Source organism: Eurosta solidaginis, chromosome 4 (assembly GCF_040869045.1).
Source record: "Eurosta solidaginis isolate ZX-2024a chromosome 4, ASM4086904v1, whole genome shotgun sequence".
In the NCBI taxonomy this organism is placed as follows: domain Eukaryota; kingdom Metazoa; phylum Arthropoda; class Insecta; order Diptera; family Tephritidae; genus Eurosta; species Eurosta solidaginis.
This window is the reverse complement of record NC_090322.1, coordinates 2,844,515-2,871,982: the sequence shown is the minus strand read 5'-3', so window position 1 is coordinate 2,871,982 and position 27,468 is coordinate 2,844,515. Positions and strand designations below refer to the sequence as shown.

Genomic DNA, 27,468 nt, shown 5'->3' with positions numbered 1-27,468 from the left:
TCTTACATTTATTGCGCTTACTTTTGTTTGTACTTTCGTAAACTTTTTCTTGTAGCTTTATGCTTTCTTGTTTTTGTGGCAACTTAACTACTTCCCGGCATAAATAAATAACTTTACTGTCATCTATGAAAATGCTGTGATTTTTTGATTCAGGTACAGGGTGTTTCATATTAATCTAACTTGAAATACAAAAAAAAATAATAATACGCGCGAGTCATTCATGTGTAAGTGTAGTGTTTATCCAGTTTTTCAAAATCATTGTGACTAGTTCTACTTCGTTTGCCCAGTGAGTTGAAAAGGCTTATATTTAAATTTTTTCGGCGCACAACACCGTCTCTTTGGGGCACGGCACAAAAGAAATATAAAGGCGTCATATCGCATACTATGGAAAAATATATTGAAAGACCCTGTATACATGCATATGTATGTGCAGGCGTGCTTCTTTGACAACTCACAGACAAATGGAATGCTAATAATGCATTTATTTTATAAATCAGCTGTTTTCAGAGCGAAAGCAGTGAGCGATAGGATTATAGCTTTGTTGGTTGAGAGGTTTTGTAATTTAGCAGTGCAAGTACAATTGACAATTGGGGATGGAATGATTCCAACTTGACTCGCATAACCGTAAGGCAAGCCCTCTTAATTTGCGTTCACACTCAGGTCAGTTTGGGTTTGCAAAAACGCAACTTTGTTTAATATTTTGAAACGGAATCTGGCATGCTGCTAAGCACAACTATTATTATTTTAAATAACTTTGGGTCTTAGTGACATTTTTGTAAAATTCAAGGACAAATGCAACCTTCTTCTCTCACTTAGGCTGACGACAGAATTGCTCCTCGGATAGCAAAACTTATAGCGAGCACTCTACCGGCAGGTTTATGCTTCATACCTACCCGAGTCTCCTTGAAGTTTACGACGCTCGCCTAAAAGTATGCAATTTTCATTTCCGGGCCTGTTTGCTTTATTAAAACTGAAGATTATACAATGTCAAGATCGGTTTGTCCTCAAATTAAATTTAACAAAATGACAAAAGAATACTCAAATTTACATTTATTATCCACCATGTAGAAAAGTCAGCAAAACGAATTGAATTATGCCATCTTTCTTTTCTCCTTCGTGCGAACCAACTTCAAAGACAAAGCTTTGTTATAGCTAAATAGTAGCCATGTTTCGCTTGGTATGACCGCAGTATATGCTGAATGTTGTGTATGAATGCAAAATTTCTACAGGGACCTTATTCATTGTATACAATTGAGGTTAGCCTTCCCCCTTTATGGACTGGTAACAGAACAAGATATTAAAAAATGTTAAACTCTGCTTGTTCTATTGTTGACAAGTAAGCAAAATTACTTTTACAACTCAGAATATTGTTCTTCGTACGTAAGAGTACAAAATAAGTAATAACCCAGCACGTGCTGGGTACAACAGCATAATTTCAGGCTTTGTAGTTGTACTAGTTGAAAGCAGCAAACGAGCGAGTATTAGAGTTAAACACAAAAAAAGAAAATGCGAATAGCTTGAAAGAAGAAAGAAACCCAAATCGTATAGGGTTTTTGTAAGCCTGTATGCTTCTTGCTTTGTATCGCCATACACATCGTAACTTAAGACTAAGGCAGTAAATAGAATCAGAAAAACTGCATTAAACAAAATTGCAAATAAAACGTAGCATAACTTTAGGCGATGTACTGATTTAAGCTGTTAAAATCTGCTGTTTGGGAGATTGAGAGATTTATTCAATGCGGTTACGTTTAGGCACGTTTTTCGTCCACACATTTTATTCTGCCTTAATGTGTTTCGTAAGTTTTCGGTGGAAATAGTAAATTATATTGATAATAAAGCTACACTCTCAAGAAAATAAATACATAAGGATGAACGTGTAACGACAGCTATTAAAATTTTTATTTTCTTGAAGAGCAATTAACAGAGATTGCTGATCGTAAATCCATATTAGTGCGAAATTGTATTGAGATTAGACACGAGCACATTTTCAGGCGAATTTTTTTTTTTTTGATATAATAAAACTTATTTAAATTTGCCTATGAGCCTTTTTGTTAACATTTTTCATTCCCGCTTCCATATTTTGTAGTATATTTTTTTTAATAAATTACATCCTTTTGTATTTCTCATAGGTTGAGTTATTGCGAACGCATTTAACTTTTTCCCATCTTTAAAAAAAGTATATTTGACCTTTCCACCTTTTTGCAAAAATTTGAATAATTGAATAATTTTCGATGAATTGGCTTGTTTAACATGCAAAAACTTTTAGTCATTGAATTTTTTAAAAGGTTCAGGTAAACTTTTGATTTATGGTCGGTCGCGCGTAAGAGCAGCGAAACTCGGCTATAGCGCGCGAAAGAAAGCTGTAAAAGAAATTTGTTCCAACTTAAAAAAAAAATCAGTTTTTTTGCCACTGCATTCTTGGCTATTTCCATATCAACCCACAAACGATTTTGACTTTCCTTGCTTTTATCGTTTCATTGTAATACATACCAGTTTTTTTCCTATTCACTATTTCCGCTGCTGCGTTGCGTATGCAAATTTATTTAATGCCACTTTGTTGAGGATAAACAAAAAAAAAAAAAATAAATGTAAGGCGCGATAACCTCCGTAGAGATTTTAGGCCGAGCTTCTCTTCCAATTTGCGTCGTGCTCCTTTTCATACAATTTGGCGGGACGGCACCTACTTGTTTTTATGCCGACTCCGAACGGGATCTGCGAGGCAGATGAGCTTTTCATGGCAGAAATACACTCGGAGTGCTTGCCAAACACTGCCGAGGGGCTACCCCGCTTAGAAAAACGTTAATGAAACGTAAATAAAAAACGTTATTTCTAAAATTTTGATATTGCTTTGTACGGGGTGTGAACCCAGGGTATTCGGTGTGGTAGGCGGAGCACGCTACCATCACACCACGGTGGCCGCCGCTTTGTTGAAGAATCTCTTTGGTTTTTTCTTTACAAATATTTTTCGTGTCAAGCCCTTAGTGCGAAAAGATGTATGTGAGTAAAAGAATTCCCATATCGACGAGCAAAAATCACGCTTATTTGTCCCTATTTATCTCTGTCCTGATGTATGGCACGGTTCTTGAACCCAGACCTCTCGGTTTGAAAGGCGGAGTACGCTACCACCACCCCACGGCAAAATGTGTCCTCTAGGCAAACAAAAATCACGGCTATATGTCTGCTGATGTGTGGCTCGAATAATGCACATTGCCTAAAGAGCATGGGTCGGCCTTTAGAGTAGCCGAGCAAAAAGATGATACTCTGAAGCCCAAAGTCTTCGCTAGCTAGTTATGTTATGAGGATGCAGGAAGACCCTCTGGTTCAGAAAGTACTACTTTCGCCACAGAGGTAACATTAACAAATCAAAATAAATTTGAGAAGAACTTCGTTTCAATTAGTAACAACCTAAACCGACAAGTTTTTATCGATAGCGAGTGATCGGCTACTAACTGGTTACATATCGGCATGATATCGTCGGGTTACAGATGTGTCATCGATTTTCTATTAAAGTTTTTTTGGCATGTGTTTCAAAGCACACCTATGAATCGTCGATAACAAATTGATTAGCCCCCGAGAAGAAACCGATATCAAATATAGTTTTGACAAAAACAAAATTTTTTTCGATAATTTTTGGAGAACAAGTTGACAACTTTTCGATAGCATATCGGTATCGTTTCGATGAAACACATATATTTTTTCTATAACTGTTCGATAACAAGTCGAAAATTTTTCGATAAAATCGATAAAAATCCGATAGGAAATTTGAAATATTTCGATAAGAAATCGATAACTTTTCGATAAAAAATATGTGAATTTTTTGATAACATATCGATAACTTTTCCATAAATAATCGATGACTGTTCGATGGAAAATCGAGAGCATACCGACAACTTTTCGATAACAAATTGATAAAATGCCTGAGTCTAATTAGTAACACTCTGATAACATATGGATATATTTTCGGTAGATATAATTTTTCGATAACAGTCCGCTAACTTGTTGTAAAAATTCGATAACAATCCGACCACTCGTCGACAAAAACCGATAACCTTGGTTAATGTTAGCAAAGTTATAACACTTCTTCGAAAAATGGTCTATACATCGTCGTTAACAGACCTATAACAAACCGATAACTCGTTGAGAACAAACAGTTATATCATCATTTCTCTGATATCAATTTAACCGCGTACATTGTGCCCTTATTACGCTAAGTTGCTGTAACTAGACCTACGCTTAAATTCTGTACTTCCACGCATAGCAACCACTTCCATAAACTAAGCTTACGCTTACATTCGCCTTACGCTTACATTCTAGATTCCCCTATGCCGTGAGAAAAGTTGTTTATACATCAATAATTTTAAATTCAACAATGGTCGGAAAATTGTATGTTATCAATGTTAAAATTCAAATTTTTTTAATACACCCCTCCCACGCTGTGTTGCCTGCTTATCATGTAACTCTTCTGATAATCAATTAATCACCCCGTGCGCTTCTTCTGCTATGTTGAAAACACTTCTCTGCCCTCTCAGTCACGTTTGCATTGTTGATTTTATAATAGCAATTTTTATAGTTGCTTATTATAGTAGTCTTTCGCTCACAAATCGGCTTTGGACACTAATACAAATATAACAACCACAAACGCATAACAACAACACTAACACTGTACTTATTTCTCCCTTATTCCCCCCTTCCACACTCATTGCGCAACTTCGCTATATTTTTTCGCTTGTTACTGTTATTAATTAAATTTAATTGTGCCGCAAGTGCTGTGACTTTTTCGTTAGTTACGGTCCCCTGACGTTTATTAGTATTATTTTTGTTATTGTTTTTATTTTGCTGGCTATTGTTGTGGTATAATTGAAATTTGGTTAAATCAAACGTCACCGAGGCAAGCGGATGCGCTTAAGGCGTCAGAACGTGACTGAAGTGAGTGTGAAGATACGAAAGTGGCGACAGCCAACAAAATATAGGAAGCGAGAGACGTGCAGAATGGCATCGGTAGCGTGAGAACTTTTTATTTGGGTAACATGAAGCCAACTTGATTTAAAAATATATAAACTAGGTTAAAGATTTCAAGCGTCTGTAAAAATAAGGGTATGGTGTATAGCAGTCGCTGTTGTCGAAAATTGGTCTCTATTTCTTTTCAAGGTTGTCATTAAGTTTATATATTTTTAGCCACATGAAATTGTAGAAATATATATTTTCCTCACGTAACACATTTCATGCTTACGCGTCACGTACGAATTGTATAAAGTAACGCTATTTATATTTTTTTTTTTTTTTGTGATATTGAAAAACAATGCTTTTTCCCCAATTGTGGTCTCTCGACGCTTCTGTCCAAATGTAACTATTATAAATACAAAACAAGCTATCAAAGCTTCCGTACCAATTGTTATCGTAACTGCCAAGAAAGTATGAAATACATTTTACTTAAAATCAAAAGGTGCGACACGGCGTATGATGAACTAGTGGTAGGTAATGCAGCGCATCGCTGTGTTCTTGCGCTCTTATGAGAACGAAGTTGCACGCCAAGGAAGACAAAAGCACAACAAGCGATGCGTCTGTCAAGGAACTCTCTGATGAAATGGCAGGCGAATCCAATAGGAGAAATAGAATGGATAAGCTCTTGGATTAGATCCGTGAGGCGGTAGAAGTAGGTCAAAAACACTTCAGGAGTTTTGTTGCGAGTACCCCTCGGTACTGAAACCGGAACGGGGTGAAAGAAGGTTTTGACGGCAGTTTCAAGAGTATAAAAGGACCCAAACGCATTTACAAGTGGGTCTAAAACTGTAGGATGAGCGTGCGGATTGAGGTGGGGGATAGAGCACAGATCCCGACGATACCAAAGGTCTAAGTATGAATGCCATGCGTGATGAAGTCAGAGGATACACAACGCCTTTTGCTGCGTCAGAATCACAATATACCGATACGGTATTGGAAGGTACTTAATGTATCTCGACCTAAGGAGTAGGGTCAGCACTATGTCTTCCAAATAAACCCACAGGTGCAAGCCTTAAAACAAGGGTATTTCGAGCCGACATAGACCTCCATCACGTAAAACTCGCGAGGATAACAATCCTAACATGCAAGTGAGGTTAAAATATGCATCGAAAGCATTGCATAAAAAGTGCAAACAACTTCGTAGATGTTAGGCGGAAGGTGTTAGGGAGGCACAAGCAGCCTGAAGGTGTTGCCAGTCTTACCGATAAATATCCAAGACAGTAAAGTAGCGCCGAGCGAACTCATCCTTGACGTGGGGACACAGTGCGCTGATTTTTCGTTTACTACGCGCAATTGGAAGTAATTTTGATAGCTGCAATCAAAGGACCAACCTACAGAAGCCCTAGGGCAACGAACTGAATTAAACTCACGTATCATTTAGAGGGTGGCACTAGAGAGGAACAAGAGGAACCCAGCGGGTTAGGGGGTCAGAATATACCCGCGGTAGGTATGCCTGTCGTAAGAGGCGACTAAAATACCAGATTCAAGGGGCTGTGTAGCGCAACCCATCAGGTTGCCAGCGCAATATATAGCTTATCCAAACCCAATTGTCAAACTCACCTATCCGCGGCGAATCCTGTTTCACTAACAGACGAGGCTCTGGCGACCCTAAGCTCCTCATGGAACTTGGGTTGGGGAGGGAAGGGATGGCCTGAAGGTTTAATGCGGCCACATAAATTGTTCCCGAGATGGTTGGGTTAGCACCTTAATGGTGCTGTGGTACCGGAGCGTCATCACATCGATAACACTCCCCAAAGCCTTCGGGGAGCAACCTTATCGCTACAACAACAACAACAATAACAGGAACACAATAACTTCCTATCAAATACTCTTGCACTATAACAAGATTCAGTAAGGAGCTGAAGCTCTACTCCCAAAGAGAAAAGTTTCATTTGATTTTGAAAAAAGTTTCGTTCAACCTGAAATGCTATTGTTTGGCACCTCTTTGGTGCAACACGGCATATGATGAAGTTAAGCAAATATTTCGCCATAATAAAATTTATCGATGAATGTTTCAGTAATTCAATTTAGTAAAAGGCAATTTCTAAAACATAGAAAAAATTTGGTATAATACAAACATTTCGGATCGATCATTCCCTTAGATTTCGAATGCAGCAACTTAACTTCGGGAGACTCAAAAAGCTTTCCATAAAGTTTTGCTGGTTAAGTGTTTAGAGCAAGCGAAAACACATGCTTGCGAATATAAAACTGCCAGTCAAAAATGTAAATAGCTAGAAAATCACAGATGTATCTTGGTACATAGAAGAGTGCTTTGCAGCTTCCTTTTTATTATTCGAACCTAGTGGGACATTGGCTTGCATGAGCTCGAAAAAATAATGCATTCGTATGCCAATTTTACTTTCTCTTGCTGCATTTACATCTACACATTACAAACATACATAAAAATTACATGCACTGGTGCTAACTGAACTGTAAACACGCACTTCATTACTGCGTTTATTGTTTTTGCGTTTGTAGGTTTGTATTGTGGCAGTGTTGCCACACAGTCGCCATTTAATACTTTCCGTATGGTTGACGTCACAAGGACACTCAATTAGTATTTAATATATTTATATATGATGAAGAGGAAGCACGCTTATGTTTTGAAATGAAATTACATTAATTTAAAGATATTTTATTTTGTTTTTAAATTGCTAAGCTAAAAATAAAGTTGTGAAGAAAAATTGGATTAAATTCTGTGAAGACATATTCTGCTATTTTTGAAAAAGGCATGCGTGCATTATATTTCAGTCACCTACGACATTTTTGTATACGCCATATATTTAAACGAAACAGCCACCCTAATATTTTCCAAGATTGATAGGCTAACTATCAATAGCGCCTTAAAGTATGCCAATTACAATGATTCGAGCGCCTTAGATTATGCCAAGGGCACTGATTCGATATACCTTGGCCACTTTAAGGCGCTACAACTGGCTACCTGACAAAGTTAGAATAGAAGGAATAGGCTGACCATCTCCCACTCAATATATAGCGGATGAAAAATTATAGGCTCACTGAGAACGATTGACGAATGTCATAAGTGCTGAGATTCGCTGGACTTTCGAAACAAATAATGATATAAAAAGTGCTGTCTTCCTTTTTAACGGATGAAAGAGGTGATATAAAATCTATTTGAGACGATATATAAAATAAGTAAATGTAAGGCGTGATAACCTCCGAAGAGATTTTAGGTCGTGCTTCTCTTACAATTTGCGTCTTGCTCCTATTTTTAATTCTTCCTAAAAATTGGCGGGACGGGACCTACTTGTTTTATGGCGACCCCGAACCGCATCTGCAAGGCAGATGAGTTTTCACTGAGAGCTTTTCATGGAATAAATACCCTCGAAGTGCTTGTCAAACACTGCCGCGAGGCGACCCCGGTCAAAATTTCTTCTAAATGAAAAAAACTTGATTCTACAATTTTGATATTGGTTTGCCCGAGGCGTGAACCTAGGATCTTCGGTGTGGTAGGCGGAGCACGCTACCATCACCACACGGCGGCCGCAGTATAATCCTCATCCATGTAACCTATAGGGTATTTTGTGATAATGTGCCAAGGTTTTGGATGTGGTAGATGACATATTTAGTTGTATCTTCATTTATATTGGAGCATTGCTGCCTAGTAGCCCTGAATGTGGCATTTTCTTATTCAAAAGAGGCTGACTCAAATCAGTTATTCAAATTTGCATACCATGAGATAAAGGAACTGACATAAGCTTTGGATACACCTGCATTCAGCAGAGTTGCATTATCGACTGGACTGCCAAAACCGATCCCCAAATATTGTTCGGGTCGAGTTTAGGGATATGGCGACTTTTTTTGAAATCAATAATTCGTTTGAAAGAAGTTTAAACGAACTGACATTAAGGGGGGCTTTTACGTTTAGGCTTCCCAGGCCACGTAAGCATGGTTTGCGGGATAAGTGTGACTGACAGTAGCATTGTTCTGAGCCATAGTGTCGAAACAGTTAAATCGTTTTCAGGCGCTTTTTTAGGCGACAGTAACACCTGAGTTCTTCGCAAAAGCGGTGTGCTTGAAGGTGAGTTTAGCGTCTTCCAACTACACCTTTAGACCACCGGTTCACAATGGATGGATACAGAACTAGAAGTAGATGCGACTGTGTAATCTGATTAGACTGTTGCAAGCAGCTATCACGATGATGAAGCACTGGCAGTTCCGTCTCACCTACTCATTGGCAAGAGATCCTACGGAAGTTCGATTTGGAATGACCAAGAAGATTCAACGTTGCCATAACAAATGATCCCCAGGAGGGTCGGGCTAGTAACTTAATGGTGCTAATTTCCGTAACTTAACGTGTAATTTTGCTAATTCACCAAAAAATTAAAGGCGATGATGGTTTCAGGAAGCAATTCATGGGGTTGAGAAGCACAACACAAAGATTTAAAGCTTCAAAGCATCAACAGCTCTACTGTCAACCTCACCTATCCTAGGGTAATGCTGTTACAAATATGAATGAATCATACACATACTTAGCAGGCGAGACTCTAGCGCACCCATGTTCCTCGTAGACCTAGGGGGAGAGGGGGCATGACCTAGAAAGTTCAATATTAAGTCGTTATCGAGATTGTCGGGGTAGTACCCTAATGGTGCTTTTTAACGGAGCGTACCGCATCTATATTCGGCAAAGGACCATTAACAACGCAACACTCCTTAAGGGCTTCGGATAGTATCTTATCGCTACATAACAAGAAAACATGTTTTGAGAAAGCTAAACAGCCTAATCCCACGTGCCGTGTCCCATAGACCGCCGAAGGTTTAATTAAACCCTTTAATCGTACCAATGTGGAATACCATGCTCCCTTACCTTGAAGGTTTCGGGATTGTCAAACACTGCTAGGCTACTTTGCGAAAGTATGAGTGTGAGGCGTTTCTTTGGCACACAGGGCAATTATTATACTCCATAATCTTTCCGATAAAAGTCAAGTCTAATACCCAAGCTCATACCAAAGATATTTCATCTCGGAAGTTATGTTACAGGCAATAAAATGACTAAGTATATCACGATCTCAGTTTAAAGATATTAACTTTGAGTCCACTATACCTTAAACACATAACTCTTTAATACAACAAAGAAGCTTTTAATATGATTTGGAAGCTGGCAGATTTCAGTCTTTAAACCATTTCTCAATACTGGTCAACACTTTTGAGCTCATATGGAGCTGTGCATCGGTATGACTATGGCTCGTATATTACCAAACACTGCCACTCTTAACAGCATTCAAGGAGGTCTTGGCATTGAAATAACATTAAGTAGGATCTACAAAGAATGAACAATGGTTGGCTTTATTTCATACTTTACTAATTTTCGAAGAGGACGGCAAATTCCAACAGCTCCCTGAGCACTCTTAAAGAACATAAGACTTTGTCTCAGTACATTCTCAATACTTTAATTTAACAAAATTTTCAAACGATTAACAAAGATTCTTTGCGGTTCTCAGTCTCAACCACATGTCAACAATTTATCAAATGCTTACAAGCTCTAATCGTCTACGAAATTGAATGTCGAATATTTGCCCCCCACAATTATTTGAGTGTCAACAACAATGTCAATGCATTAACATTCCACTTTCGTTTTCATCAACCTTGAAGCAAAAATATCTTTTAAAGCCAAAGATCAAGCGGAAAAAGGCTGTCGCGAAGTGCGCCAAAGCAAAGAAATTCAAAGAGGCAAATTTCAGCGGAAACCAAAAAACCGTAAAGTTGGCTGATAGCGAAAGCGTCAAAGTTATTATTATTGTCTGTACATTTTGTTGTTTGTTTTTTTCTTTATTTTTTTTTTTCTAATTTAAGGCGCCGTTGTGTCCTGATTTGCCTCGCGCTTTGGCGTCAATCAAATGCCGCAATCCATTTTTTTCTCGCTTGCGCACACACACAGACAAGCTGACGCTTTTTACATTTACAGGCCCACGCACACTTGCAGTCCGTCATTTGAAAATGTCAACAATATCTGCTTAACACACATACAACTACAAGCAGACAGCTGCCAATCAATTTAAATTCCCCTTTTCAGGCATTCTTCATATTCTAGTTCTAAGCATTTAAAAGAATTTTCAAGTTAATCGAGCTTTTGCTTGTCGCTGGCTAATAATGGCAGGTACTTTGGTAGCGTGTCTAACTTGCGGTTTAACAAAATGCTACTCTAAAAATACTTTTTGCAGGTAATTTCGAATTAGGATATTATCTCTGCTTGAAATGACTACTTGTGCGAGATTAAAACTTTTAAAGAGCAAATGGGTGACGGATTGGAATAATAAGATTTGCTCTGTGACTTTTTCTTTCAAAATGTTGCTGGTACAATTGGTGTTGTTATTTTATGCTGTTATTTTACTCAAAAGGTACCGAAGACGACTACTTTATACAGTTGGCAGGAGTTTGAAAGAAAAAGTAGAGCACGAGCACCTAAAAGTATGCAGTGTTAAGGATTTTTCGCTCATATGACTACTAGTACCCAATGTAAGATCTCATCTATAGGTTTTTTGTTAAGAGATTTGCAATAGAGAAGCAAAAGGCAACTGACTGTGATTAAGTTTGTTTACTTTTTGAAAATAAAACTAAGTATTTTTTTTTTTCGATATGCTAAGTCCGTTCATATGTGCTCAAAAAGTGTATACTTTGAGGCGAATTTTTGAGTAAGAAGAGAATTTAAGAATCACAAAATTTTGCCCGCTTTCTGCATCCCACTGTCTAGTAGTATGAGCGGTGGCAAACCCTACTTTCTGATATGCAGCAAGATTAGTACATGAGATATTGGTCTCCATACATAAAAAATGCATGCACTTAACGTTGCATGAACGTACGTGACCTTTTTAGGTTTCTATTACCAGGAAAAAGGAAATTTCGTTAGTAGGATATTCCAAGAAAATCGATATTAAGAAAAGTAAACGAAAATGTTTTAAGGGAAAGTAAACACAATCAAGCAGCGAGTCTAAGTAGTAGAATAACAATGAAACCTTTAAGAGCAAAGCAGCAAATTTGGCAAGAAAGAAGTTGAATATTTATATTGCAGCCGGAGAGTTATATCCGCGTACTTATAGAGATTTTTATGTTTACTTTCTATGTTTATTTTCACATTTATACATTTGTGTACAATTTTCAATACTTTCCCACAACAAGCCACGTCTTCCAATGCCGGTTTTCGCGAATGTGTCATAAAATCACAACAAGGACAATACAAAAAGAATATTACATCAAAAAAGCATATACATTTCTGAGTATATACGTCATACATGTGCGTATGTATCTTTATCAGCACTGCATTTGTGCCCCCCCCCCCCCCCCTCATTTAAAATGAAACTTTAAGATCAACTCATTTGCTACTTTGCTAGCGCCATATGCGATTAGGCGTTTTTCGCACATTTGCTTTGTACAGAGCAGATTATATGATGACACTTTTTTACACATGAACAAATGCAGCGATGCACACAGACACATACTACAAATGTATAGGTAATATATATTTAATTCTATTCCACTTTACTGCTCCAATTCGTATGTAATTTCTCTTGGTATTTTATGGTTTACTACCAATAAAATGTTAACATATGTGAGCATGAGTATGAAAACGCAAACAGCACAGCACCATCAGCTAAATTGGTACAGTATGGTGCAATATAAAAGCATGCAAGCTTGTTTTTATGCCTTCGAGAGCTCACTCATAATACTATTGTAACGAATTTAGTGAAATTCCGCCTATTTGCAACCTTCGGCTAACGTTGGTATCGCTAAACTGTTGAATAAAATACTCCCATATTCTGTATTGCAAAATAGTCTTTATTATACTACTTTGAAAGTACTTCACAATTAAAATTCACATCGCAACTGATAGCGTGCTTAATCAAACTGATCCCCTGACTACTCAGCTTACGCTGTATACTCTCTGCTGCTTCATTCGCATATTTCTACTACAGTCTAGACGTTTCGCCTGCTAGAACTGCTGTACATATCTCTTACTTGGTAATTAGCTATATACATATATTTGTAGTTTATAGTCTGTCGCATAGCCATATGCGTCTGTATGTGTGAGTACTATGTATGTGAGTAAATGATGATTGATTTGTTTACGTACACAGAAGTGGCAGCTTCTTTTATTGTTGTTGTGACTTTATTTACTTAGTATCAGATTAGAGATGGTAATATTCGTCGCAGTATATTCAGCGCGGCTTCCAACAGCGATTGGACATTTTTGACTGTATAATTGTCTTTTAGAAAAGAAGAGCAGGAGGCATTGTTAACAATGATAGCTAAGTTACTTTTAAACCGGCAGAGTATACCAGTCGATCAAATAAAAATACCCAACAGAATATCAGTAATCAAAATAATTGTATAAAGCAATATGGGCATGTCGCGCTAATTAAATACAGTTAAGAACATTTTCATATTGAAGGCACAACGAGAAAGCTTTCGCCCCACAGTTTGATGTTTTTATGGCTTTTCTAGTGAGGCCTTCTCACGATGACTTCGGCAGAAAGATATAATAAAGATACAGCTAACCGCTTAGCGTGAGAGTATACTACTAATTCTTAAAGGGAATACCTAAGTTTCGACTTCAGCATTTGCGAAGAAATCTTTGTTGTGCAATCGTTACTACAGCCATTTTACAGCTTTTACAGCGTTCAGAAACTGGATTCATACATATGACAGATGTATCAATATGGTATCATATCATTACAAAACTCATCTCTCAGTTCAACCTGTACCTGATATGCTCCACCAAGGACATCAGTAGGCATACTTATAGATTGAGTAAACTAAGCACCGGTAACAACAGCCTAATAACTGATTGGTTGCAAGAGAGAGTGCATCAAAATCGCGCCTACTTGGGCTCGGTCTCAGGCCAGGCAGCACAGCAACTAACGAAACACCCGTACTTGAAATAAAAATTGGCAGGTCGATTGAACTCATTTTATGTGCCCATATTATTCACAGCCCCTCATGCGATTTTGAAAAAGACAAACATTGCTCTGCCTACTCGGGCGCCAGTTGAAAGTCACTGTTACTCAAACAAATTAAGAGACAACTTTTCTTACAAAATAAATAAAATATAGCGTGCTTGAGATTGGCTTGTACAGTTTCACTAACAAAATTCTTAGAGGTTTTTTTTTTTAAATTAACGAAAAATAAAAAAAATTAACAAATTCAATATTCCGATGGTTTCTTAGCTTTGGGAGGTAGCTTCTGTTTTAGCTATGTCTGCGAATATGGGAACTCAACCTAGCTTAAGCGAAGCAAAGAGATGAAAATTGTTAATATAAGTGGGCTTTAAAATATTTAAAATGCTACATAGCGCTATTTCTTTGCACAAAACTGTACTTTTTAATTATTAACATACATTTTATTATCGCTACAATAACAGAGTATGTGCATGGCAAAGTAAAACCTTTGTACTCATGTGACAAGTACAATTTCACAAATACGCAATTGTCCTCTCCCCTCCAACTTCTATTGTTAGCTAGATTTCAGAGTGCATTGGAATAAATATTTATCGAAGGACATATTGGCGTACATTTGAACAAAAAAAAAATCACTATTTGCTTCATTTTATTTAAAGTTAAGCGATGGCAGCTTTACTCTAATATTCCATGCGCTTATTTTGGTATTTGTTTTCTGCATGCTTCACTTGAACATTGGCTTACTCTCCCTTCATGGTTGTTGTTGTGTTAACAGTGCTTCGCCCCATTCAATGGGCACGACCACTCACAAGTTGTCATCAAAGTTCTCTAACGTGAATCCAAGGAAACTGGCTGTTTCAACAGGCGCGGATCATAGGAAGTTTGGTGTTAGAGGCGTAGACTATCATGACAGACATGTATGTACATGCTAACGTTAGAGTGCATTTGAAATTACGTTGTCGCTTTAAGCTTGCTCCCCCTAACCTTTTTTGCAGGGACGGAAACTATTATTCCTTTTATAATATTATTCCTTGCAAAACTATTAATGTTGGACTTTTAATATATTTGGATCAAGATAAAAATTTTTTCCGATTTTTATTACCTGAGTCCGATAGAATTAGTCAAACTCGGACTCAAAAAAAGTCCGGAAATAAAAGTTAAATCCGGACTTTTATTTTTTAAGGCCAAAATAAAAGTCCGGCTTGGTAACAAAGAAACGGCTTATCCGTTAAAAAAATTTTGTGTTCACCCTTTTTATATGGTACAAGTACTTGCTCCCATTTTTCGTTGGTTGTACTATTTTTCTAAAAATTTGCTCTTCCCCTCTTGAGGTTACCATTCAGTGTTGCCCCACAATTTCTGCCACGAACTAGTGCCACACAGGGAATTGTTTAGTAGTTACTTATTCAATCAGGCTGTTTCAGTCATCTATCCCGCTATTCGCTCTTGCTTACTTCCTGCTTTGCATATTTCATTCCTCACCTTATGTTCTTGTCCCTCTCTCGTTTTGTATGTATAAAACTATATAGCGGGCTTAGTTGCATTGCATGAGCCATCCCTATGGTTACTTAACGTTAAGCTCTACAAAACTGAAGGCGACATTATCGCGAAAGCTTTTTGTGTGCGAGCAGGCGGTAACCAAATGGCTTTATCGTGTGCTGAGTACAGCTCATGAGTGCACACCATACTTTGTTTTGTTGTTTATATAGCTGAAACTTATTTATTCAATAGCTGGCGTTGTTTCCATATATATTTGACCTGCCCGACTCAGTGAACGACCGCCACCTGACTGTGTGGCACACATATTAGCACACCGCGTATGTTCGAGAGGGGGCAACTAAAAGAAAAGGTCGTTGAATATCGATTTTTTCATTAAAATTAAAACAAACCGCACGAATGAGGGCGCTACTGAACGGCTGAATTGCTGACAAACTGAGTAGTTGATCAAGTGATTTGTTTTTTTTTTTCCATCAAACATATTACGAATTATAAAGCGCAAATTAAGTTTAATAACAGCAAAAAAGCTTTCAGCTGCTGAGCCAATTTCATCCTCCACTGCACTGCCGATTATTACGGCTTCACTTCTTGCCTACCGCCCATAACTTTCAGGCAATTAAACCGTAATATGAGACGTCGCAATTGAAAGCATTTTGGCTAATCCGCATTACTTAATGGGCAATTGTTGCAGTTCGAATGACTGAGTTTGCCACAAAACTCGAAACTGGAGCGAGGTGAAATGGGCGGTAGCAAAACAATTGCCATTAGAATACGAAATCGAAAGCTAATATGACGTTGTAAAATTAAAGGAAACCGCTTTCCTACGCATTTGCCTGTGTTTGACTATAGCTGAACAGTTAATGGGACGGAAGTTGGTTGGGTAATTTCGAAATATAGCTGAAGCGCTTTGTTGTTGTCTTGGTTAAAAATTATCTAGTGCGTAGGATTTTAAGATATCTTTGTTAACTGTAATACGAGCCATCTGTTACAAAAGGGCTCAAGCGAACCAGACAAAATTGTAATCGACGAATTTAATGAACACCACTGAAAGATTATTATATATATACTAGAAGACCCGGCAGACCTTGTCCTGCCTAAATTTGGCTCTCTGCATATATTTTAATAAGCTTTTTCCGTCTGACTCTGCCCTCCCCCCTCTTCACTCTTCCTAATCCTTTTATTCACTCCTCCCTCCGTCTTTTTCGCTTCATCTATCTCCATCTTCGTCTCATTCTATCTCTTTCTCAATCTCTTTCTCCTTCTCTCTTTTCTCTTCTCTCAATTTCTTCTCATTCTTCTACATCCCTTATTGCCTGTCCCAGAAGGTGGTATGTATTTTATTCCAGTCCCAGTCCCACTCCGAGTCTCTGTCCCAGTCCTAGTCCTAATCCCAGTCCCAGTCCGTCTCTGGATAATATATTACTCTGTACTAAAGCACTCATCAACAGCTTTCATTTGATATCCATATTCTATAAACACATTCTACGGGTACCCGGGTCCACGTTTTGGCCTATATCTCGAGACCCTAGTCACCCAGGGGTATGAAAATTACCCTCTGCTAAAGCACTCATCAACAGCTTTCATTTGATATCCATATCCTATAAACACATTCTACGGGTACCCGTGTCCACGTTTTGGCCTATATCTCGAGACCCTAGTCACCCAGGGGTATGAAAATTACCCTCTACTAAATCACTTATCAGCAGCTTTCATTTGATATCCATATTATATGAACACACTCTAGGGGTACCCGGGTCCACGTTTTGGCCTATATCTCGAGACCCTAGTCACCCAGGTGTATGAAAGTTACCCTCTGCAAAAGCACTCATCAACAGCTTTCATTTTATTTCCATATTCTATAAACACATTCTACGGGTCCCCGGGTCGACGTTTTGGCCTATATCTCGAGACCCCAGTGACCCATTCACCTATCCTATATTTCAAGTTAGATCAAACTACATAAGGGGTGCAAAACAAATTCAAAATCGGTTCAGTAGTTTAGGAGTCCATTGGCCTCAAACATAGTGACACGTGTTTTTTATATATTAAGATATTTTCACTTATTAGGTCATGCAGAACTCATGTCAGAAATCCAGGTAGCCTGACGTGCCTTGCAGTATTATACAACTATTTCTAAACTGTGTATAAATGCATTGGTTTTCAGAGAGCCGAACACAAGATTTAGTAAGGATGTGTTCCCGGGCAATATATACATGAAGGTAATGAACATACAGACTACCAAGCAGTGGGCTATAGCAGTATTTTGTGGTCCAGAGCCATAGTGTGGACTTATAAAGGCACACACTTGGGATACCATACGAAACTGCGCAACAAAACAGTTCGTAAAATACTGCCGAGCGCAGAGCACGAGCACACAGCCTGCTGATCGTTCCCACCCCCAAATCGCACTTCCTAAATCTGCAATCACCAACTAGGTTTAATTTTAAAGTACGTGACGCTTGAAGGCATTGCCCAGTCAGCATACTTTTCATGAGCCTACAATACTCTTTTTTTTATTGATAATAGTTATTTTATTAGTCTGAAGTTGAAAGACCTGTTTGGTCGATCATGCGCAGCTCCCGCCCTCTCTTAATATCACGCAAACGTACAGGGACGTTTACGGTGCAAACTTCGAGAGATGCGCCCTTTTTATCTATCTCATACGCTTTTTCATTACCATCCATTCCCTTAAATCCTGGTACACAACATAGATGCATGTTTTACCCAATCCTGTCAATTTTCAGAGATTGCATGGTAATGCACTTCTAGATGTTACGTTATGCGATCTTATTGCTTTAATTCTTACTTGGCTATCAAAATAAAAGTTGACGCGGCTGTGGCTTAAGCTTTTTTCTTTCAGTGTTTCGGCTCATTTGCTTACGGCCACTTCTTTTTCCTGAAAAACACTGCAGTTATCTGACAGCTTGTTGGATCTGTTTATTTCCGCAGCGGCACAGTATACCGTAGACCCCACCCCTTCCATTACTTTGGAACCATCGGTGTATACGTGTGTCGCCTCGTCCGCCATTTGGGCACCATAATCTGCGTGAACTATTCGCTCTAGAAACTCCTTTGAAGAAATTATTGTAAGCTAACGAGAAGTTCTTCAAAAGTGGGGTACATGGTTCAGGCTTATGCACTCATCGAATACTATTCTAAGCCCTTCACCGCCCATTCGATCTTGCTATCCACCACCAAGCCATACACTACCCTCTCTGTGATGGAAGCTCTCTCCTAGTATGGTGTGCAACATCTACCGATGGCAAATTTGTGTAGAAAAGCGCCTCAAGGGACCCTTAACTTTTACGTGACAATTCTACGTTGTCCCTCTTTATGAGTGCCTGAACCATATTTCCTCTAACTAGTACTTGCGCTCGCTGGAGCACCCGATGTCCGCACAGAAATGTTACCATGAGACTCTCTTCACCCTGCAAATTTCACGCTGGATCCTCAAAAGATCCCTCTACTCATTCCTTCTCCGCTAATATTTGCTAGCATGTTTTTTCTTTGGAGTGCTGCTGAATTAGTCTCTGCCATCAACGTTAAAGATCAGATTGCCAACATGTTTTCCCTAAAACTTTTTTATATTAAAATTAAATAAACAATTAGTTCTTTAACTTAGTTATGAGTTTAGCAGACAAATAGAAATGAAACTAAAAATATAAATAAAACTCATTGTGATGGAAAAAGTTTTTGCAAGAAATGTGGAAGATGGCGCATTTCCTCACTGACATTTTGTTTTTAATGTTTTCTAAAGTGGCACACAAAAGGCTGGCAGACTAACGCATCAACATACACAAACACATATGTATTTATTATTGTTTTTGTAAGTATGAGCCCCAACTATTATCACTCATCTCGTTGTCTGCCACACTTGGACGTTGGTACTCAGCCCAAGTGGCACGCTGACTCAAGTGACGTTTAGTATTAATGAGCCTCGCATACAAACAAAGAATGCTCATAAGACAGCATTTGTTCGTATGCATGTATGGGTGTACTTAAATGTTTATGTAAACATAAGAAAACTTAAGAAAACATATGTAATTTTTTTAGTTTTTTCGCTTATTTGTGTTAAATGCCAATTTATACAAGTCTTGCCACTTTCACTTAATGACGTCACATAAAATTCTAAAAATAGCAGGTACGAAGTTAAGAAAAAAGCAATTCAAAGATGTTTATACCAAACACCAAAATTATAAAAGAACAGTAAAAGAAAATTGCTTTGTCACAACTTTTCTTTGATAATGAAGAAAGTTATTTTCAAGTTCTAATTTATTTGCTTTAAGTCTCAGTGAGTTCAGCTAAACGACCAGAGGTTGTTTGGTGTAGTGCTGACTAGTTTTTATTTGAACAATGAAAGAATTTAAAAAAGAAATTGGAATATTCAAAGAGCCGAGGTGGAATCCATGGCTTGGAATATCCGTTCAATGTATTTTAGATGTTAAGATGAGCCGCTCTAGAAAAACCGATTCGGTTCGAGAATTTCATTGCGCTTCTGCAGTGTTCTCGAAAACGTGCAGTTCTTAAGGTGCATCATGAGATACAGTATTCCAATCCCATCTATTGCACTTAGATCACAATATGGATACATTAAATACTCGTAATTAAACTGAATATATCCGCCGTATTTCTCATAAGAACGTCTGATGATTGCGACGCTTTTGTTGCTTACAAGCATTGGCGATGTGGGGGCTGCCTACGAAATGCCAATAGTTTACCGGCTGCCTAGTAGCCGGCAGATTGATCTGTACATATATAAAGGTATAGGTTGAACTGGTACATAGACGGGATGTGCTTGAACAGAATTTGTTTGTCTACCGAACGGGAAAACCCAAATGGGCCACCAGTTATAAAATAACTTCATCCTCTTGGCATATATATCTGTTCTATCTAGGACTTAACCTACTTTCCTTTCTGCCTCCAAATCTGGCAATTTGGGTCACAGAACGTACTCAACATTTTTGCCTCGATAACGTTAGCAACGACTAATCAACTTGTGATCAAACAGATATCCATAATGAAGGGAACCTCCTGATACCATTTTCTTGAATAAAGTATCGATCGATCGGTTGGATGTTGGATCACGTTCAGATTCTGCGAAGTGAAACATCACTGTTCATGAATCGCTCAACGATTTCTTTCTTTTGAAGTAATACAAATGTCTTTTTGGTTCTATGCTTCAGTCCTACTTTGCCGCAAAGGAGCTATTCGGTTAAGACAACATCAGCATTAGCGCGGTCTTTGACGTATTTGCACTGCGTCTGAGGTGCCACTGCCTATTCTTCTATATATATTTTCTATTTAGCATTCATTTTACTCACTTCCTTTGAAAAACATGACTTTCATATTTTCTGTTTGCATGCGTAGGCAGCTTACTAAATAATAATTGCGTGTCGAAAAGTGTAGCAAAATTTGTGTACTTTAATTTTGTTTACCTTTACTTTGTTGTGCATTTAATTCCACTTTCATTTTCATTGTTCGTCTCTTTTTGAGTCTCCTTCCTACGCTCACTTTTTGCCACATGTGTACACTTTAGCGAAGGTTGCCGCAAGGTCTTTTGCTAAGGTAGAATTAACAAAACTTAAACATTGCTTGCTTATGGGGCGTGTGCGATAAAATGAAGCATACTTCAAGGCGCATTGGCATATACTTAAGTATTATTACTATTAATATTATCATGTATTACAATTTTTTTTATTTTTATGCATGATTGATGCTAGGGTTTTAGTAAAACAATATAAACGCAAATGTTTTGACATTATTCCATTATTTTGTTGTTATTGTTGTGATAGGCAAGTTACTGGTTTCACCTATGTAAGTTATTCTTTTGAAATATATTTAAGTTACAAAATCAGTGCTTGTGGCGTGATTTTACTTTAAGAAAACTTTCATCATACAACAAATTTGCTTTTCCTTTTCAAATATACACTTTTACATACTTAAACCAGTTTTCAGATTATTCTTTCTTGCACGAACATGTCACTTCGGCGGAATATTTGCGTGTTTTTTTACTATCCAATGCCTGAATTACACAAAATATGTGGCGAAATATTGGAGAATTATAGCAATTTCCACAAATATAATATATTTCGAGTAATAAGTTGAATGATATATGCACTGTAGCGCATTTATTCGTTAAAAATTATTTCCACCTATTTTCCCCTAATTATTTAGCATACATATAGGCGCACTCTCAAGCAAACTTCTCTGGAAATTATAATTTATGTTTGCCAAAAATAGAAATTACTTATTTTTTCATTGCCAACGGTGAGGGTCAAGTGGCATACTTTCTTTTTAAGTTGCTCATTTCGAGGTCGAATACGACAGCAACATTTATATGTAAACTAGCAGACCCGGCAGACATTGTTCTGCCCTAAATTTGGCCTATCTGCATACATTTTGATAAGCTTTTTCAGTCTAACTCTGCCCTACCCCTCTATACTTTTTCCTAATCTTTTTATTCACTCCTCCCTCCGTCTTTTTCGCTTTATCTCCATCTTCATCTCATTCTATCTCTTTCTCAGTCTCCTTCTCTCTTTTCTCTTCTCTCAAGTTTTTTTCCTTCTTCTTCATCTCTTATTGCCAGTCCCAGAGGATGGTATGTATTTTGTTCGAGTCCCTTTCCGAGTCTCAGTCCCAGTCCCACTCCGAGTTTCAGTCTCAGTCCCAATCCTAGTCCTAATCCCAGTCCCAGTCCATCTCTGGTATACTTCCCGGAAAAAAGCATCGTAAATACTAATATAGGCAAATTTATATACGATATTTCAGGCAAATCGAATAGGACGTATGTAAATAGCAATGTGCATATTATTAATCCTTGTCTTTATTTCGGCTTCGCATGCATATTTATCAGTCTTGCCAGGTTGATGCGACTAAATCGAATATCACAATGAAAATTACTTTACAGCTCTCAGCAACAGCTTTCATTTGATATCCATAATACACACACATTCTAGGGGTACCCGGTCCATGTTTTGGCCTATATCTCGAGACCGTAGTCACCCAGCGGTGTAAAACTTACTCTGTACTAAAGCATACATCAACAGCTTCAATTTGATACCCACAATGTAAAAACACATCCTAGTGTTACCCTGATCCACGTTTTGGCCTATATCTCGAGACCCTAGTCACCAATAGGCATGAAAACTACCCTGTACTAAAGCACTCATGAACAGCTTCAATTTGATACCCACAATGTAAAAACATTGCCTAGGCGTTCACGGGACCACGTTTGGCCTATATTTCCAGACCCTAGTCACCCAGGGGTATGGAAATTAACCTCTACTAAATCACTCATCAATAGCTTTCATTTGTTATCCATATTGTATAAACACATTCTAGGGGTACCCGGGTCCACGTTTTGCCCTATATATCGAGACCCTAGTCACCCAGGGGTATGAAAATTATCCTGTGATATAGCACTCATCAACATCTTTCATTTGATATCCATATTGTATAAACTCATTCTAGGGGTACCCGGGTCCACGTTTTGGGCTATATCTCGAGACCCTAGCCTCCCAGTTGTATGAAAATTATCCTGTACTATAGCACTCGTCAACAGCTTTCATTTGATATCCATATTGTATGAACACATTCTAGGGGTACTCGGGTCCAAGTTTTGATCTCAAGACCCTAGGCACATATCGAAAAAAAGGTAGACCTTGGCTGATTCTCAGACCTACCCAATATGCTCACAAAATTTCATGAGAATCGGCTCAGCCGTTTCGGAGGAATTAAGCCTCTAAAACCGTGACAGAAGAATTTTATATATTAGATAAAATCCATTTTAGTTGTCAATTGCAAGTTTTTTAAGGTGTCTAATAATAAGCTAAAATCTAATAGATATGACTGAGGATTTTAAATTGTGCTAGTTAAAGGACATTAAACATTTTTTTATATAAGTTACTGCTTCTTAACTGTTTCGATGCATTGTTGTTCAAAAACCGCTGTATTAATTTGTGCGTACTTTTGAAGCCACTGGAAGTTATAGAAAGTCGCAAGTGCCTCTCAAAACACAATAGCTTCGCTTTGAATTAAAATGGGGCGACTGTCTGAAGATGCCAAGTAAAGCGCGAGGTCACGATCAATAAATAGGTGGCACGAATGGAAAAGTCCGCTGAACCTTCACGTTAGTTCGAAATACAAGAGCTTTGGTATGAGCGCAAGCACCGCGTACCAAACTACCACCTCACGCAAGCTTTGAGTGGTCACGGTGGTTTCAAGTAGATTTTACATAAGCATAGGATAGAGGAGAATACTTTCTGTGCACACTGTAGTACCGAATTAGAAAACACAGAACACGTAGTATTTCATCGACCTCGTTTTCTCGGGAAAATACTCGCTGTATACAGAGTTTTTGGAGAGGAACCTTTTTATAAGGAATTAGGCTCCTCTGATGCGCAGACAAATAGACTGTTGGACAGCTGAAAGCAAAATGCCGTTTCTAGTTAAGAAGCGATTGATTTATGCTGAAAGGGGGCGCAGAGAAATGAGTATTCCAAGCAGTGAAAATTATATCGTTTGTCTCGCGTGACTTTATGCCTAACAAGAAAAAAGGCCTCGGCTTTGGCCGTACAACCGATATGCGTAGTAATTTTTTAGCCCATTAAAACTTTTTAATTTAAATACCACTTTACATGCATTACCTTGGAAGTAGCAGAAATATTCGTAATGACGTGCTTGTCTGCTAATTTAGAAGTATATTCACAGTGCTACCGACCATTGCTGAAGCGCGACCAAGCTTTGAAAACCACTTTTGAAGCATTTTCATTTTTTCATTTCGATTATTATGACTTGATGCACTGCCATCTTTATTCACATCTTTGGGTGCTAGCCGATGCATATGCAGCCGGGACATTGAGTAGAAGGCAGGTCAGTGGCTCTGACTCTGTTGTGAATTCTATTTTAAAAAATACTAGAATCACATTACTATAAAATCGACAATAGCAGCTGATTGGATAATGGAAAACATTTAGAAAAATAGCAGAAGAGCAGGCACTTCAAACATTCAGCTCATAACACTCAGCTCAAACTGCTTGAAAAATTCTTTTATTTGCCGGTCATTATCGCGATATTGGGTTTTGAATTTGTGTTCAAGTCTAATGCTTAAACAGCTGGAACTATTTTGCCTACTTACTTCTTCAGACTTCGTATAATAGCGCAGAATTTATCTTATAGTTAAGACAGACGGCATCACTGGACTTAATCGTATTCAGATGTGGCCCTTCTCTCTTATTTCTACCTCAGACCGCACTTCTCAGGCAGCCTGCATTTTCTGAAAATAATTCTACAGCAAAAGCACTCTAAAATGCACTCCGTTCATTGGTAAGTGGTGACTCATATTTGTTTTGACGCTATCCATCGCGGAAATCGAACACGCCAACTTGAGCCTGATAGGCTTGTATACTACTCAACTTATTATAGAGGTTATAACAAATTTTCAAACGTAGCTCCCAATCGGAAAGCATAACTTAACGTTAAAAGCTTTAATGACTTCCCCAAACAGAGCTCATGAACTATCATAAGCTGAATCTTTACTCATTTGCTAGCAATGTAAGATCCGCATAAATTAAATTTTCAATTATCGACCCTTTTCAAAAGTGGTGTGATAAATTGCCAAGCTTTAAAAACGAAGTTTAAAATTACTTTTCTACTTAAATTTCGCCGCAAAATTTGGTCGCTTATGCGCTGCTAGCAAAAGCGCTTAAATAAAGTTTCTCATTACAGCATAAAGTGTGAGCCCATGCATACATACATACATACACATAGGGCAGGTAATCAGATAAGTTTGTGGCAGTGAAAGTTTATAACAAAAATATTGCCTAAAACTCGTAGTGCAACAGTTTGTGTGTAATTCCAATAATAACAACAATAACAAGAATAGTCTGTGCCAGCTCCCAAAATCCCAACTTGACGTCAATGTAGCATTTTACTTTTAGCTGAACAAATTAAAAGTTTTACCGCACGCAGACTACTTTCATTTGATGCATTGTCTTCTGGTTGCTGCAGCAGCACTTCTACTACTTCTCATGCCTCAGCCGCAACGCTGATGCTGCACCACACCACCGTCTCTTTGTTACTCAACTTGTTTTACAGAGCTACGTGAAGGCAAGTGTAAGTAGCGCACTTTTATAGCGTCGTGCTATCGAAAGCTTATTGTTGCATAATGGGAGGTAGAAAAGCATGAGTTTTGCTGGTTTTCGTTAATATAACTTTAGTGGCTGTGGCTGTGATGGTGCAAGTGGATGTGGTTTCGTGTAACACGTCATTAACTCGATATTTGAAAATTTAACAAATTAGTTGAAGAAGACGGGAGTACCAGCAGCAGAGGCTGATTGTTATTATAATAAGCAATGAAATTGTTACAAGTTGATAGGTGCAAGCATGTGGGCTGAAGGGAAAGTGAGGTAAACAATATTTAGCTGCAAAAAGTAAAATGCGCTTAAAAAGAGCTTGAAGATGCTGGAACAATGGAGAAAAGAGAGGAGCAGCCACGACTGAAGATAATAACTTGATGACATTAGCAAGCAGATAAAAAGATGGATGATGCATTGGCGCTGTACAAAATACGTAGCACTTTACTGTATCTGCTCATTAAAATCAAATGCTAAACACAATACCTTTTATTATTTTTGAATTATTTTTTCGCTTGTAGCAACTCAGTTTTCATTATTTACCACCAATCTGATCTTCTAAAGTACAAAGTTGGCAATTAATCTCCTACACGCCCACCCATTTGCAGCACCTGTTAATTTAAAGCGCGGAGAATGAGGGCAAAGATGACAAAACTTTTCAATCGATCATTTTAAACTAATTTTGAGAAGGATTTGGATCAATAATGCTGCATAAGTTCATTGAAACTAGAAGAAATAGCTCAGTGAAAAGGCTACTTTGAAACTGCTAGGCGAAATACTTATGGGGCTTTATATCTTCTGCACGGTAACGAGGAGTTTAACTTCTTTATAGGTTAGGTTAGGTTAGGTTAGGTTGAACTGGTCGGCCAGTAAAGACCTCACATTCACTGAATGTGTCCATAGTATTACCAGAATTTGTTTGACCCAGCTTAATTGCTTCCCCGAGATTTGGCAACTCTGCCGCCCCTAATAGCTGGAGCCTTGACCTGGCGAGCGCAGAACATGAGCACAGAACGTGCTCAACCGATTCTTCCTGCAGCTCACACTTTCTGATCTTGCTGTTACTGACGAGCCTCATTCATAAGCATGTGACGCCAGAAGGCATTGTGCAGTCAGTACGCCCATAGTGAGCCTCAAGTGTTCCCTCTTCAGAGATATGAGCCACTTTGTGAGTCTAATATCGTAGGCTGTGCACATGCTCTTAGAAATTTTGCAGCCCGGCGCTTTTGTCCACGCCTTTCTTGCTTGATGGATCATATATAACTCCTGTCTCCTTTTGATTTCTCCCAAGCGGATTGGGACGTCTTTCGTCGACTCAGTGAGTGTTACACCCTTTTCCAACTCATCGGCCTTTTCGCGACCTTCTATCCTTATATAACCGCGAACCCAGTAAAGATGTATGGTCCGGCCTAAGCGAAGTTTTTCTAATGCTTCTTTAGAGGAGTAAAATTTTGCTTGACGGGCAAGCAGTTGATGGTTACACAGTCACATTCCCCAACAAATAATAGAGAGGAAAAACGCGTTTCCAGCATTATAAAGAACGAAGGTGGAATAAGTCTTCTAGCAGCTTTAATTAATATGGTTCAAATAATATTCTTTCTATTGCACTCAAGGAAAGTGTGACTGAAATTGTGGTGACTTTCATAAATATTTTCACAGCCCCAATTGCAACTTTCGGAACAATTCATCCCACGGACAATTCATCCCTCGGACATTTCGCCCCAAGGATAATTCATCCCACGGACAATTCGTTCCGGATAATTTAATCTACGGACGATTCATCCTGCGCACAACTCATCCCACGGACAGTATTGGCTACTTTCCCCATGGCTCCCTTCTCCAACAAAATAATAAATCAGATTTTAATGAAGTAAAAAATGCAATTTTGCTACCGGAAAATCTTATATATTTTTGCAAACACACAC

The 27,468-nt window shown here is 38.3% G+C and overlaps 1 protein-coding gene across 2 annotated transcripts in view; it reads left to right on the top strand.

The window, feature by feature from the left end:
- The window catches only part of eag (ether a go-go), a 166,127-nt gene that overhangs the window by 18,532 nt on the left and 120,127 nt on the right, over positions 1-27,468 (top strand). The window lies entirely within an intron of this gene.